Source organism: Mugil cephalus, chromosome 1, assembly GCF_022458985.1.
Source record: "Mugil cephalus isolate CIBA_MC_2020 chromosome 1, CIBA_Mcephalus_1.1, whole genome shotgun sequence".
Classification (NCBI taxonomy): Eukaryota; Metazoa; Chordata; class Actinopteri; order Mugiliformes; family Mugilidae; genus Mugil; species Mugil cephalus.
The window spans coordinates 49740846-49757046 of NC_061770.1; positions in this window are offsets into that span (position 1 = coordinate 49740846).

A 16201-nucleotide genomic window follows, 5' to 3' on the forward strand; every position below is an offset into this window, starting at 1 on the left:
TATAGTGTGTTCACAACCCTTTAAAGACTTTTCTTCTATTTTCATTTATTTATTTTATCTTAATTACATGGGCTAAAAATAATAAATAAATAAATAAATAAATAAATAAATGTGAGGGTGTCACTATTCATCATAGCGTAGACAATTTAATCTAACCCTGTGTACTTGTTCCTTGTTCTATTATCTGTGAGGATGATGAAATCTTTACATGCATGACAACCATTAAAAATTACAATGTTGAAATTGGCACTAGAACTTCACATTTTGAGAGGTTTAGTTTTCTCCTAGATGGTAGTAAAGAATAATATTATTATTTTCGATGAAATGTTAATGTTTTGGGGCAGATTATTGGGTTTCATGTGATGCACAGTGTAAACAGTCACCATTGTACCTGATGTAACTAACTGTGGTCAAAAGGTGGCGGTGTTGTGTAGTATAACGGTAACACCTCGAGGCAACTGGCCGTTACAACATGAAAGTGCATTTTGGTTTCGTTTCCTTCAGTTTTGAAATGAGAGTGAATAGTGGATGTGAGTCGGTATTTTAACAAAGTAGCTGCAGCACGTATTGGAGACCATGATGATTTAGAGAATCCACGGTGAAAGTAAGTAAACAAAGACAGAGCCTTCATTATTATTTGTATTCCTGTTACGACTCGTGTGAAGATTTGATTTTAACAAACGCAGCAAGAACCAGGAAGGGCGTGATTCTCCTGGTGTTGATGGCAGGTGTCAGGTCTATAGTAAATTCCGGTGCTCTGAACACTTGTGACTCCTTACTGGGAATTCTGGGATGATTTATTATCATTTGTTATGTAATATATATATATTCCCCTGCTTATACTTAAATGCTGATGAAAGTACTTAAGTTTTCTACTTTTGCTTACGGTCCATATAGCCTGCGATAGTTATAATGCTCAGAAAATATATTTGGCATTGAATGGAAATGCGCAGTTAACACATTCCAAATATAATTTAGATGAATACATGAAGTCAAGTACATTTAAATACATATACACACATACACTATACATATTTTTATTAAGACGTGTGTGACTTGTGTTGACTGTGTACCGACTGTATTTTAGTAGTGAGGGAGAGACAAAACAAATGAAATATGCTGCCACAGTCTGACACGCCCCACTCTTACAAGTCCAAACAAAGTGTCTGGAATCATACTTTAATATATAACTATACAGCAGGTGACAAGGAACCAGATTCAAGCAGTGTTACCTAGCCAAAACACATGTTAAACTGTACTTCTCTTTTCGTAGTGTTAATTTATTCTTGCACTTGAGCAGAGGTCAGGGAGTCCCCTGTCAAAGAGCAGGCCAGCTTTTGAGCTTGGCAACACCCTTTGGATTGCTTTTGACTATCTTCTTCCTCCAGGCCTCCCCCCAGTCAACAAAATCAGTGTGACTCTTTGAAAGTGTTAGATCACATTGGTGTGCTGTGATAAACTCCTTCTAAGTAGCCAGTAGAGGGCAGCAGAGTGGCTCTGTGGTTAGCACTGATGCCTCCCCTCCAAAGACTCGGTTTAGGTTAGGTTGTTTGGTGATTCTAAATTGACCCTGGGTGAGTGAGTGTTGGTAGTTGTCTGTCTCTGTGATGGTCCCTGTGACCTTAGTGAGATGAGTAGCCAATAGCTCCCCAATCTCCACGCCTTGAGACACTGCACCAGGAGATGACACACCTAATCACTTTATGAAAAAAGTTTCGTTTTCTGTCTTCTGTGTGCTTCTTTCATTCTCCTGTGAAGTTGTGACTGACAGGCCTGCAGCTGTGTGCACAGGTATCAGTGTGTGGGTAGAGAGCAATAGCCAGAAGAAAAAGCCGTTTTTATATCCTACACAAATATTAATAATAATAATAATAATGATATTATAATAATATTAATACATTTAATTTATAAGCACCTTTCGGAACCTCAAGGTCACTTTACAATGAAAAAAGGCCAAAGTGAATAGATGGGTCTTTAAGGTGGTTTTGAATGTGGTGAGGGAGTTAATGTTCTGGATATGGGAATGGAAGGGAGTTCCAGAAGGAACCGCATAGGCTCCATATATTTCTTTTTCACCCTGGGACCTGGGTTCCTCCATAGTTGCTTGGTTTTGTCAAAGACATGCTAACCAAAAGAGTCATGAAAAAAGAAGAGAACCCAGTCGGCGGTACAGACATTAAAGAGGACAAAGAAAGGTTTTCTAGGTTGATTCTAAAAGGAAATATCCAGAGTGCATCAGTTTTAAAGGTGGCATCAAAGAAATGTGGGCAAAGAGAGCAAAGCAAAGAGATCCTCAAAGTTCATTTGTTGCTGATACACTGGGCCACGTCCATAAGAACCACCTGAAGAACAAAGAGCTTTCGTTACAACATACAGAAATCTTACAACTGGCCAAAAAGGCAACTGAAGCATTCAAACATGAAGAGCTACTTGCTGAAGAAGAACTTGGAGAACAAATGAAAGACGATCGTCAAACTAAAGTCTCACATTTTTTTAACTCCAGAGGACTGTTCTGTTACCTGCAGGTTTGCATTATTCTGTATGACAAACTTGTCAGTCAAAACATAACATGGAGAGTAGTTATCACAAAGAAAGTGTCTATGATCTCTGTCTTGGAATCACTTGGAGACAAGAAACTCTACAGATTTAACACTCTAATAAACAGCCTCAGAGATGAGGTAGAGAGAAAATGTGATTTTTTTGATAAATATCTGACTTACTCAAAGCTTAGCATGGAGAAAGAGGATCCTGAATACATTACTAGAGACACCTTGGACTGCTACAGGAAGTACGTTGGAGAGTCACCACCAAAGCACATGAAACAAAAAGGTGCTGAAATCATCCAGAAGCTTAAACAATCCCAGGCTTAGACTTCTGTGGGAGTACTGTCCTGTCTTGACAGAGAATACACTGAATCCGCGCTACAGGAAATCACTACATGGTATGGAGAAATCTGTTCAAGCAAATATTCAGGAACAGTTCTGGTCAACTACATCTTTGCTCATATCATGTTAATGAACACAGGAGTGAACATTCCTCTTGAATCCAGTCTATTAACAGCATTTAGAGAGAAAATGTCCAAAGGATCCACCTGAGCAGCACATGTTAGCCCTCCTCCTGTACTGGCCTGACAAAGAAGAGGAATGTACCTTTGACCTGAATCAGTTAATTCAGCAAATGCATCAGTCTTATGAACATACATACCAGACATACCTTCGTTCAAGGTATCTTCGCCCTCTGTTTTTCATTGGAAAAGGTCAAGGTCTGAATAGAATAGTTCACAGAAAAGTCCTCGAACAATTGCTTTTTGAACAAAGTCAAGAAAAAGCTGATTGGACCAATAACTGGAGGAGTGAGAAAATTTTCAAAAATCCCAGGATCCAGGAGCACCTTCTCACTGTTGAAGGGGTGGTACGAAACTACAGAGTGTATGCAACTGTTGGTGACACAGAGATCGAGGTGAATGTCAACCTGCAAAACAGTCTCTGGAAACCACGGCAAGTTCTTCTACCTTGGATTTACCATCAGAGGTCCTGTGGCCTTTGGCATCCAGACCACAACTGAACACAATGGTAAGATACTGTTTCTTAACCATCATTAAATATATACATGGCAGAAAATTAAATACAGTAAACTGTCCTAGGTTTAATTGTAATTTGCTTTTTTCATTACATTTGCTCTTTGTATTTGCATGTCAAGATAGAAAATGTACATTAGTTACTATGTGAGTTAGCACAAAACATTCATGTTAATGATGTATAATTGGTAGCTCTGTAGCTACTTGTTGTCACAGACTCTCAAGTTCAGTACACATCTTTACTACAAGATGTTTCTTTAGTTGCAAAATGTCACAATAGCATTCAGCAAAGGCACTTATAAACAACTGAAGTTAAAAAGGATTACACAGGATTAAGATGAAACAGTAGCAGAGATTCCCATGTGTCTGCTGCTGTCAGATACAATTTCGACAGTTTTGCAATTTTCACAATTCAGATCTGATAAAGAAAGGAACTTAGTTTTATGACATTTGCCTTCCGTCGTTAGGCGCCAAACTGGAACCAAACTCAAAAAGCACAAAGTCTGGTTCGTATCTGGATGACACCAACTGAAGGTGAGGGAAACAACTACTTGAACGCTGTATGACAGAACTGATAACAAAGCTTCAGCATACTGTATAAATGGTCTTGCCTTTATATGCTTTTATATGGCGCTTTTCTACAGCTTGAAATCACACACCCATTGTATGTTCCTGTGCAATAATTATTTGTATTTATTTTCAATACATAATTTATCCATTTTTACTTGTTTTGGATATTGAGAAGATTCTTTATGTCTCTGTGCAGCATAAATCCTCCCTTGCCTGTTGTATGTGTGCTTACTTTAAGTGTTTAGCTAGTGTCTTGAAGGTTGAAGCGTCAGTTGCCACTTAATAAAGTTAAGAAACAAAAACGAATGAACGAATTGTTTGCAATTAATACAAAACAGTATAACTTATCGCTGAGTGTCACACCTATTGTACCTGTGAGCTGTTTATGTTACTCATCAATCACTCCCTCTTGATTGCAGGATGATCAAACGTCTGTGAACTGTACTGAAATTAGCCATTTGTCATTGTGCTAAAATGAAATAATATTATATATCAAATATATTCTAATACCGTGGTCCTGTATTTTTCACAGTCATTTGCTTTGTGAACATTGCAATAAAAAACTCTGTCAAAGTGAAAGTAGATGCATACAAGGTAATGTTTTAATCAAAATCTATGATAAAATAAGTGAACACAAGTATTTACCTGTACTTTTTCTACAATGAAGAAAGCAGTGAAGCATACATTCCCCACTCACTGTGTCACTAGTTTCTCTTTATCTGAAGGAACCTTAATATTGATTCTGGATTGTGACTCTGCATGCATGACTAGTGATATATTGAAGCCTTAAGTAGTTTTCTTGAATTTCATTTGCATTTCAACATTAGTACCAGCATTGCCCTAAACCATGCATGTAGCTTCTACACCTGTGTTCATGACTACGACTGATGTAACCAGAAGTTGCCTTCACGAGTCCCAGTTGAGACAGCAAAGTTTCTGTGTGTCCTTGAAAGCGGACTCTACTCTATGGCACAGTAAATGTACTGTAAATGTGTGGGACTTAATCAGAACTTGCATATTGTTTGCTTCACAGTCACAGTAAAGTTTCATACAGTATGGAAACCACCACTGTGCTTTTAAATCCACTTATCTTCGGGTACACAATAGTACAACACCATACGAAATGATCAAATCTTAACAGATTCGAGATCTCTATCATAGAAAAAGTAGATGATCTGTTCTGCTGTGACAATATGTAAAAATTTAGGATGAAAGTTTTACGCATAAACTCATGCCATGAGCAACACTAAATCTTTACTGTAGGCACTTTTGCGCAGTGTAATAAACATAAAACTGTTTAATTCATAGCACTTAGTTTCTAATGTAAGAAGATACAATGTTAATATATTTATTGCATAGCCTCTTTGCCAATATTTATAAATCAATAACTAACACCCTTGCTTGACATCCTCTTATAATTTACAGTTTTTGTTTATTGTATCTTTTGATTCAATAGTTGAAATGAATATTCTTCTGGGTCCACATTAAACAAACAGGACATTTTCTAAGAAAAACTAAAAATTAAATCATGCCATCAGCGATGTGTATACATAGTAAATGTATACATTAAATAAGTGAATTAATGACAATCTAATTAAGATATGTGAGAGAAGATTTACCTTCCTTCCAGATCATTGTAGAATGTTTTTAGAAAGATTAGTCAATTATAGTGTTCATGAATAATTATTGATCATATTCAGTTTTATAAAGGAGACTAATTAAAAGACAAAAGGAAAGTTATACAAAATAAAGTGATCCATTTTTTCCGTATTTTTACATGTTTGTCAGTTTTTGTCTACAGCAGTCTCATGTCATGAATCCATGTATCCACTGAGTGACTTTACTTTATGCTAATGTGTACACTATTCAATGTTGAACTCCTCCTTCTTCATAAAAAATACAGAACCTTTGAATTCTCATTTATTTACAAAAATTTCGTACAGATACTATCATTTAATCCCTTGATGGAACCTGACAAGTCTTTAAATCTTGAGAAGGAGTGCATTGTTGGTTCCAACAAAATAACTTCACTTGCATATGATTAAATAGTTGTTTGTGTTTGTGCATGTAAACTGGGATGAAACTGAGTCGTTATGGTAGTAGTAATATGTTTTTGAACAGGGTCAACTATTTAGTAAATGACGAGTTAATCTTCTGTCACACCTCCATAATCCATTTTTTTCTCACTTTTTTTAACCTAACACGAACATCGATTATTGTAGTCCACCTATTGTTTCAGCAGTGTATATCATTATAAAACATTAATTCATAGTCAGCCTTTATATTGCTTATAGGAAAAGATACAAATTGAAGTACTGTAAGAAATTTTTTTTTATATTACACAAATTTCATAATCCATAAACCACCCATCTCTGACTAGACACCTCTAACATTTACTAAAATACAAGTACTCAGAGAAAGTTCATACTCCTATTTTAATATTATACATTTGTGAAATCACACAATGGATTTACTTATGTTTTATACATCATTCAGTTTAAGGGTCAAACAATATCCTGAAGTTTTCAGCTGTTGTGGAATAAGATACACAGTGAATAAGTCATACCATGCAGTGACTATAGCTGATTAGGAATGCCCTTAAGTAGTTTCTTGTATTTCATTGCATTTACTTAAGTACCCAGTATTAGCCTCCTAACCGATGATACTTCTACAGTAGCCTTGTGTTCTCGACATACGACTGATGTTATAACCGGAAGTTTGTCTCACGATCCAGTTGAAGACAGCAAGTTCTTGGTGTCATGAAGAGCGGACTCTATACTCATTGACAGTACAAAATTACTGTAATGTGTGGGATTGAAATCATGAACGCTGCATATTTTGCATCACGTTACAGTTAACAGGTTCATACAGGTATGGAACACACCCATCTGTGGCTTATAAACTCATTATCTTTAGGTAACAATAGTTAATCACCACTAGAATGATCAAATTTAACAAGATTCGAGACTTTATCATATGGAAAAGTAGATGATTTGTTTCTGTCGTGAACAATATGTAAAAGATTGGATGAAATTTACAGCATTAACCACATGCCAACACCTACACCTTTATGTAGTGCTATATGTTGCAGCAGAATAACAACCTAAAACTTTAATTTCATAGCGCTAAGATTCCTAATGTAGAAATCAATGTTAATACTATTATATTGATAGCTCTATTGCCATATTCATAAACCAAAAATAACACCCCCTCGATATGACACCTTATACATTACAGTTTTGTTTTGTATCTTGATTCACATCAGTTGAAATGAAGATATCTTCGGCCACTTAAAACAACGACATTTTTAAGAAAAACGTAACGAAATTAATCAGCCATCCACGATGTGTACATATTAATATGTATCACATTAATAAAGTGACTTAATTGACATTAATTTAGATTTGAGAGAAAGGAATGTACCATTCCTTCAATTCCATTGTAGAATGTTATTTTAGAAAGATATTATCATAAAGTGATTCATGAGTAATTATGATCCAATTATGTCAAGTTTTATAAAGGGACTATAAGACAAAGGGAAGTTATAAAAAATAAGTTGATCCATTTTTATCCTATTATACATGTTGTCCAGTCATTTTGTCTAACAGCCAGTTGATTCATTGAATTCCATGTATCCACTGTGACTTTACTTTAATGCTATATGTGTACACTATTACACACTGTTGAACTCTCCCTCTTGCATGAATAAAATACAGGAAACTTGATGAATTCTCAGTTTTTTTTACAACAATTCTAACAGATATCCAGTTTATCACTTGAGGAACCTGACAACGGTTAGCTTAAACTGAGAAGGAATGCATGTTAGGTTCCACACAAAGATAACTTTCTTGCTTTGATTAATGTTTTATGTGTTTGTGCATGTAATGTAATGAAACCAAGTCAGTAAATATATAAGCGTAGACGTCACGGCTCAACGTATTCAAATGACAGCAATTAAATCTCTGTACATTCATACATTCTCCAGCTTCTTCTGATGTTTGCTGTATTCGTTAAAAGTGTAAAACAATCCCCTTTTTTTATTCTTTTTCTGAAATAAATTACACAGTGAAATAAAATCATGCCTGCAGCGATCTTGTGATATTGGATGCCTGAATAATTTCTTTGTTCTATTTCATTTCAAGATAGTACTCATCATGCCTTGTAGTTCTATAGCCCTGTGTCTCATGAGTAAGGATTCAACCAACACATCATAATCTTCACATCCAGTTGAAGACAGCAAGGTCTGTGGTGTCATGAAGATGACTTATCTTATACAATACAAAATAAGACTTTCTGACAGAATGGAATCATCAGGTAGGAATAACATCAGTGGTTTATAACTCATTATTTCAGGGCTACACTAGTTAAAATCACAATACAGAGATATAATCTTTACAAGACTAGGATCTGTACATATGGAAAAGGTATATTTCTGTCTTACAAAAATGAAGCAGATAATCTGTGGTGATCATGTAGGGGACTATACTCTTATTGCAATACAATGACTTTTCTGTTTTTAATGTTTATAAGACGAACTGAGATGCAAACGACACCGTCACTGTGACGGTGGGGAATATATGTGGGCAGACATTAGATTCCTTCTCAGTTAGTGTCTCATGCAAATGAGTTGAAGAGGTTATTATCAATTTGTGAGAAGACAGGCAAACTTTTACAGAGGGTCCCCATGGTTAACTTTCACTTAGTACAGGCAGCGTCAATGGATGACCTTCATAACAGATGGAATCAAGCGCTCAAGAAAATCAGAAAAACAAATCCCTATATCAGCTGTTAAACGTTCACCACGATTAACTACAACAGCCTGCAGTCTGTGGACTTGGGAACTGAGGTGTGCGTTTTAAGTTCAGCCAGCATTACAAATGTTGCCAAAGTGTGGTCCTTCTTTCACACAGAAATCAGGCCAGACACGTGTTACTGTTCTGTGATAGCAATTGGATGATCTCCAACACAGATAGATGATGAAATGCTCACAAGTTAGTCCCTACAGCGTGGTGGTTTTATACTGTGGAGAAAAGATGCAGTTCAGAGAGTGACTGTTACTAAGAAGGTACTCTCAACAAGAGAACAACATTCAATGAGAAAGAACTTGCAGAGATACGTAAAATCAAAATTTCATGTTTAACATATTGCAAACAATTCTCCGATTACATCGAAGGATGTGAGAATTATCACAACAGGAAACAAAAAACCACTGAGATCGCTTGTGCTTCCTATCCCTCTGATGCATTCCAGGTTAACTCTGGGCTCAGTGCAGAGACTTCTCAAACACCAGACAACCGTCGTACTTCACTGAACTAATAGCCTTTTACCACTCACGTCACTTCCAGCAAGTATAGATCTGAAGAATTGTCCCATGGTTCACCTTTGTAGCACATGTTTATGAATGTACAAGCAGGTGACTAGAAGTGACACAGCAAATTCTGACTGTTTGCAAGATGAGTCTGTGGCTTGTTTTGTCAAAGACTCTAACCAAAGAGTAATGAAAAAAAAGAAATCCAATTAAAGAGGATAAGAAAGTTTCAGGTTTTGCTCAAAGATGAGGGAACACAGAGTGCACAGTTTAAGATGATCAAGAATTGATCAAATGCTTTTTCCACAACACTTGCTCGTTTTTATTACGAACTCAAGACTACATCTGGCAGAAACGGGGCAAAGACAGAAAACAAAGGATCCCCAAAGTTCATTTGTTGTGTACACTGGCAGTCATAAGAACACCTGTACAATGCCTTCTACCCAACTCGAATTTGCAACTGGAAAAGGCAATTCAGCATTCAAACAGAGAGAACTGTGAAAGGAAGTGAGGTAAAACTGAACAATGATCACCAACAAAGTCTCACATCTTATACTCAGGACAGTTTGTTACTCAGGTTTGCAATGCTCTGTATGACAAACTTGTAGAGAAAATACATGAGGAAGTTCTCACGAGAAAGTGTCTATGATCTCTGTCTTGAATCACTTGGACACAAAAACTTACAGATTTACACTCTAATAAAAGCCGAAGATAGTAGAGAGAAAATGTGATTTTTATATTCGACTTACTCAAGCTTAGCATGAGAAAGAGGATCAAACTAAGGAACCTTGGATGACAGAATTATGTGGAGATCACACCAACGCAGAAGGTCTGTGGGAGTACTTCTGTCTTGACAGAGAATAACTAAATCAGATAAAGAAATCATAACGCGGTATGGAGAAATGTTCAACAAAGATTAGGAACAGCCAACTCCTCTGAAATGTAGGTGCAAAGGGATTTGGAGAAAATGCGTGATCCAAAGGATCCTGAGCGCACATGTACCTCTCCTGTATGGCGACAAGAAGAGAATTACCTTTGACCGAATCATTAATCAGAAATGCATCATCTTTGAACTCAAGAAATACTTTGTTCAGTTTTCCTCGTTTCATTGAAAAGGACAGATCAGATATGTTCACAAATCTCGAACAACTGTGTGAGCAAAGTCAGAAAACTGTACAGATTGGAGCAACACTGAAGATGGCAATTTCAAAAATCCGGGTCAGGAGCACCTTCTCACTGTGAAGGGTGTAGAAACAAGGTGTATGCAACGTTGTGACACAGAGATCGAGGTGAATGTCAACTGCAAACAGCCTCTGGAACCAGGCAATGTTCTTCTACCTTGATTACATCAGAGGTCTGTGGCTTTCGCACAGACCAAATGAACACAATGTAAGATAGTTTCTTAACCATCATTAAATACATGGCAGAAATAAGCAATTCTGATCTTAAGTAATTTAAATGGTCTGTCATTAAATCGTTCATTTCAATGAAAGTACTATAATCTTCTAAATTAATTTTTTTTTTCATATGCATACTACAACTGTTTTTAGAATAATGATGATATGGTACCCATGATTATAAACCAATGTGAGATAACATTTTGTAAAGAAGATCAAAGTTAAGTTGTTCATATTATCTCACTTTACATTGACAACAAAGCAGATGAATATTTTGTACATTTATTAACTGAACATGCATGTTTATTTCCCAGTCAACCATCTGCTAGGCACCAAGTGAAGCGTGGTGCCTCCTACAGCTTTAGCTATTAAACACAGTGGACATGGCATCACCAAACAGGAGCATTTTATCAGCAAGGGGGCAATGTATCAAGAATTTGGGTTAATTTTTGTTTTTTGTTTTGTTCTTTTATTTCAATCTTCTTGAACTCAGCTGAGATGCTGTTGTATGTGCCAGTGACTTTTTTTTACTTTTTCTCTCTTAAAGTTTAAAGGCAGTGCCACTGGTTCAAATGTAGGTATTTGGAAGTAGCTTTGCAAACTTACAACTGTTATGTAGTTTTATTATTTTTTTCGAACTAACATGGGATGAACCATTGTACCATTGTTAGCAATCGATGCATCGATATTTAGTCATGTATTCTTTTTTTTTTTCAGCCGGGTATGTATTTCACAAATTAAGAAATATCTATAATTGTATACGAAATGTGAATATATGTGTATTTGATAACTGTCTCGCTTTTTTTTTTTTTTTTCTCATTAAAAAAGGGATTTCGTGGGGATTCGAATCAGGGCACGCAGTGAGGACTGTAGTTTATACTGGGACAGTCCCTACTCACTGAGCAACAACCACCCAGATTGTACAATTGTAACATGATTATCAGACTTTCAAAAGGGAAGCGTCATAAATCTGTCATTTTCTCAAGACATGCTGTCGCTGACATTGCACCAAATCATAACGTTGACTAATTGTGGATTGTACCTTATAAACAATTCAATGTGGTGTATATATTATAGGTTTGTTTCTTTTGTTACAAGGTAATTCTATACACTTGAAAATCCTTTATCCTGGGAAATGCATGTAACCATATTGATAGGTAAGCATAAATTAATGAATAAATATGCATTGAAAAATAATATTAACTAGAATGATTGTTCAAATATTCGCACAAATGATCATACTTTTTATTACTCAATAAAGCACATGCTCATCATCAGTTACGTTAGCAGAGAGGTGGGCTTATTGAGTTTAATTATCAATAAAACATTGTCATGTTTTGCCTTCTAATATAAGCTAATTGCTAATCTTGTAGCGAATGTTTGTTAGTATGAATGGCAGAATTTTTTATTTTTTTTATTTTAATGTACTGGTTTTTAATGTAAAGTCTTTTAAATCAACATGAGCTCTCTACTTTTATTTATTTTCAATTTTAATGAACAAAGAGGAGTGATGATGAGACCATGTCATGGTGGTAGAGTATGTTAGTAGTGAAAAATTTAGGTAGACAAATGTAGCATTGAGTGGAGCAAAATATGTAGGTTCATACTTTCCATACATTTAGTTACAGCGCATTTTTGATGTTGCAGAGATGTGTACATGTGAGATGCAGTGACAAAAGGTTTGGTAACGTTGGGAATCTGAATGTTTTGTTAATCAATTCAGACGAAGTTTGCGTATGAATTTTTGTCTTTAATACCACAGAGATGTTCGCATGTTTATACAGTTATACGTCTGCAAGACATAAGTAGCATGCACGGGTTGTAGGTGTGAGGTTTTTGCAGAGTGTCAGACAGCAATGAATGTCTATTATGTTCAGTACTCTTATACATTATAAATTTTCAATGGTGGATGGACTTGAAATATACAAAATAACAGAAAGAATGAAAGAAAATTCATTTTTGATTTTACTTAAATATGCAGTTTGTCTGTGCTAAATGAATATAAATATATGTATAAAAATGTTAACCAACTGTGGTCCCTGTGGTTTCTGCAAGTCATTGGCTTTGACAAGTATTTACAGAGTGGGGCTCATGTCAAAGGAAAGATATTTACGATGATTTAATAACATATTAAATAAATACTGAATTCATATATTTTTGCACTTGGCACTTTGTGTGGGGATGTCTCAATCAGCACTGGATCTCAATTAGAAAACTGTCATTTCACAGGATCATGTGTCAACAGCCTTTAGATTCAGCCACAAATTCTATTCAACATTTCTGGTTGATTCCTAAATTTGAGTATGTGGGTGACATAAATCTCTCCAATCATAGTTCTTTTTTAACATACTTGTTGTCCTCCAGATTTCCATTATTTGCTCTCACTATACTTCACTTTAAAAGTGTCAGGCGCTGTGAAGAGACTCACAAACATGCTCAACCCAACCCAAAGGGGGAATGCGTTTGTGGATGTCATCCAACGAATATGGGAGTGGAATTTTCAAATCCCAGGATCCAGGAGCACCTTCTCACTGTTGAAGGGGTGGTACGAAATACAGAGTGTATGCAACTGTTGGTGCACAGAGATCGAGGTGAATGTCAACCTGCAAAACAGTCTTGGAACCACGCAAGTTCTTCTACCTTGGATTTACCATCAGAGGTCCTGTGCTTTGGCATCCAACCACAACTGAACACAATGGTAAGATATGTTTCTTAACCATCATTAAATATATACTGGCAGAAATTAAATACAGTAAACTGTCCTAGGTTTAATTGTAATTTGCTTTTTTCATTACATTTGCTCTTTGTATTTGCATGTCAGATAGAAAATGTACATTAGTTACTATGTGAGTTGCACAAACATTCATGTAATGATGTATAATTGGTAGCTTGTAGCACTTGTTGTCACAGACTCTCAAGTTCAGTACACATCTTTACTACAAGATGTTTCTTTAGTTGCAAAATGTCACAATAGCATTCAGCAAAGGCACTTATAACAACTGAAGTTAAAAGGATTACCAGGTTAAGATGAAACAGTAGCAGAGATTCCCATGTGTCTGCGCTGTCAGATACAATTTCGACAGTTTTGCAATTTTCACAATTCAGATCTGATAAAGAAAGGAACTTAGTTTATGACATTTGCCTTCCGTCGTTAGGCGCCAAACTGGAACAAACTCAAAAAGCACAAAGTCTGGTTCGTATCTGGATGACACCAATGAAGGTGAGGGAAACAACTACTTGAACGCTGTATGAGAACTGATAACAAAGCTTCAGCATACTGTATAAATGGTCTTGCCTTTATATGCTTTTATATGGCGCTTTTCTACAGCTTGAAATCACACACCCATTGTATGTTCCTGTGCAATAATTATTTGTATTTATTTTCAATACATAATTTTACTCACATTTGTTTACTTTGTTTTTGGAGTATCTGAGAAGATTCCTTTTATTGTCTCTGTGCAATGCATACAATCCTGCCCTTGGCCTGTTTGGTATGTGTGCTTACTTTAAAGTGCTTTAGCCTAGTTGTCCTTGTAAAAGGTTGACAGCTGTCAGTTGCCACTTTAAATAAAGGTTTAATGAAAAACAAAAACGAATGGAACGGAATTTGTTTTGCAAATGTGATAAATACAAAACAGGTATAGACTTATCCTGGGCATGACGTGTCACGACCTGACTTGTAACCTTGCTGAGCCTGTTTATGTTTACTTCATCAAATCACTCCCTCTGTGATTGCAGTGATGATCACAAACTGTCTGATGAGACTGTACTGAAATTATGCCATTTCGTCATTGTGCTAAAATGAATATAAATATTATATATCAAAATATATTTGCTAACCTAACCTGTGGTCCCTGGTATTTTCTGTCACAGTCATTTGGCTTTTGTGGAAAAGCATTTGCAATAAAAAAAACTCTGTCAAAGTGAAAGTAGATGCATACAAGCTAATGTTGTTTAATCAAAAATCTATGATATAAAATAAGTGAACACAAAAGTATTTAACCCCTGTACATTTTTTCTACAATGAAGAAAGCAGGTGAAGCAGTTACATTCCCTCTACTCACTGTGTCACATAGTTTTTCCTCTTTATTCTGAAAAGGAACCTCTATATTGATTCTGGATTTTAGTGACTCATGCCATGCAGTGATCTATAGTTGATATATTGGAATGCCCTTAAGTAGTTTTTGTAATTTCATTGCATTTCAACATTAAGTTATCCAGTCATTAGCCTCCTAAACCATTAGCCTTGATAGCTTCTACAGTAGCCTCTGTGTTCTCATGACACCAGAAAGTTTGTCTTCACGAGTCCCAGTTGAAGACAGCAAAGTTTCTGTGGTGTCCTTTGGAGAGGCGGGACTGTACTACTCTATTTGCACAGTACAAAATGTACTGTAAATGTGTGGGACTTGAAATCATGAACTGCTTGCATATTGTTTTGGCATTCACAGTCTACGGTTAAACAGGATTCATACAGTATGGAAACACACCCATCTGTGGCTTTATAACTCCACTTATCTTTCAGGGTACACCACATAGTTACAAGTCACCACTACGGAAATGATCAAATCTTAACAAGACTCAGAGACATCTCTTCATATGGAAAAAGGTAGATGATTCTGTTTCTGTCTGTGAACAATATGTAAAAGATTTAGGATTGAGAAGTTTACAGCATTAAATCATGCCATGCAGCCTAACACCTAACATCCTTTACTGTAGTGCTACCTATTGTTGCAGCAGTGTAATAAAACCATAAAACTGTTTAATTTCATAGTCAGCCTTAGATTTCCTAATAGTAAGAAAGATACAATGTTAATACTATTATTATTTGCATAGCCTCTTATTGCCAATATTCATAAATCCAATAAACTAACACCTCTCTGACTATTGACATCCTCTTACATTTACAGTTTATTGTTTATTGTATCTTTGGATCACATCAGTTGAAATGAAGACTATTCTTCCTGGGGTCCACATTAAAACAAACAGCGACATTTTCTCAAAGAAAAACGTTAACGAAATTAAACTCATGCCATCCAGCGATGTGTACATATGTAATATGTGTATCACATTAAATAAGTGAACTTAAATTGACAATCTAATTTAAGATATGTGAGAGAAGGATATGTACCATTCCTTCCAGATTCCATTGTAGAATGTTATTTTAGAAAAGATATGTAGTCAATTATGAAGTGATTCATGAAGTGAATTATTGATCAATTATGTCAAGTTTTATAAAAGGAGACTAATTAAAAGAACAAAAGGAAAGTTATACAAAAAATAAGTTGAGTCCATTTTTATCCGTATTTTATACAATGTTTGCTCCAGTTCATTTTGTGCTAACAGCCAGTC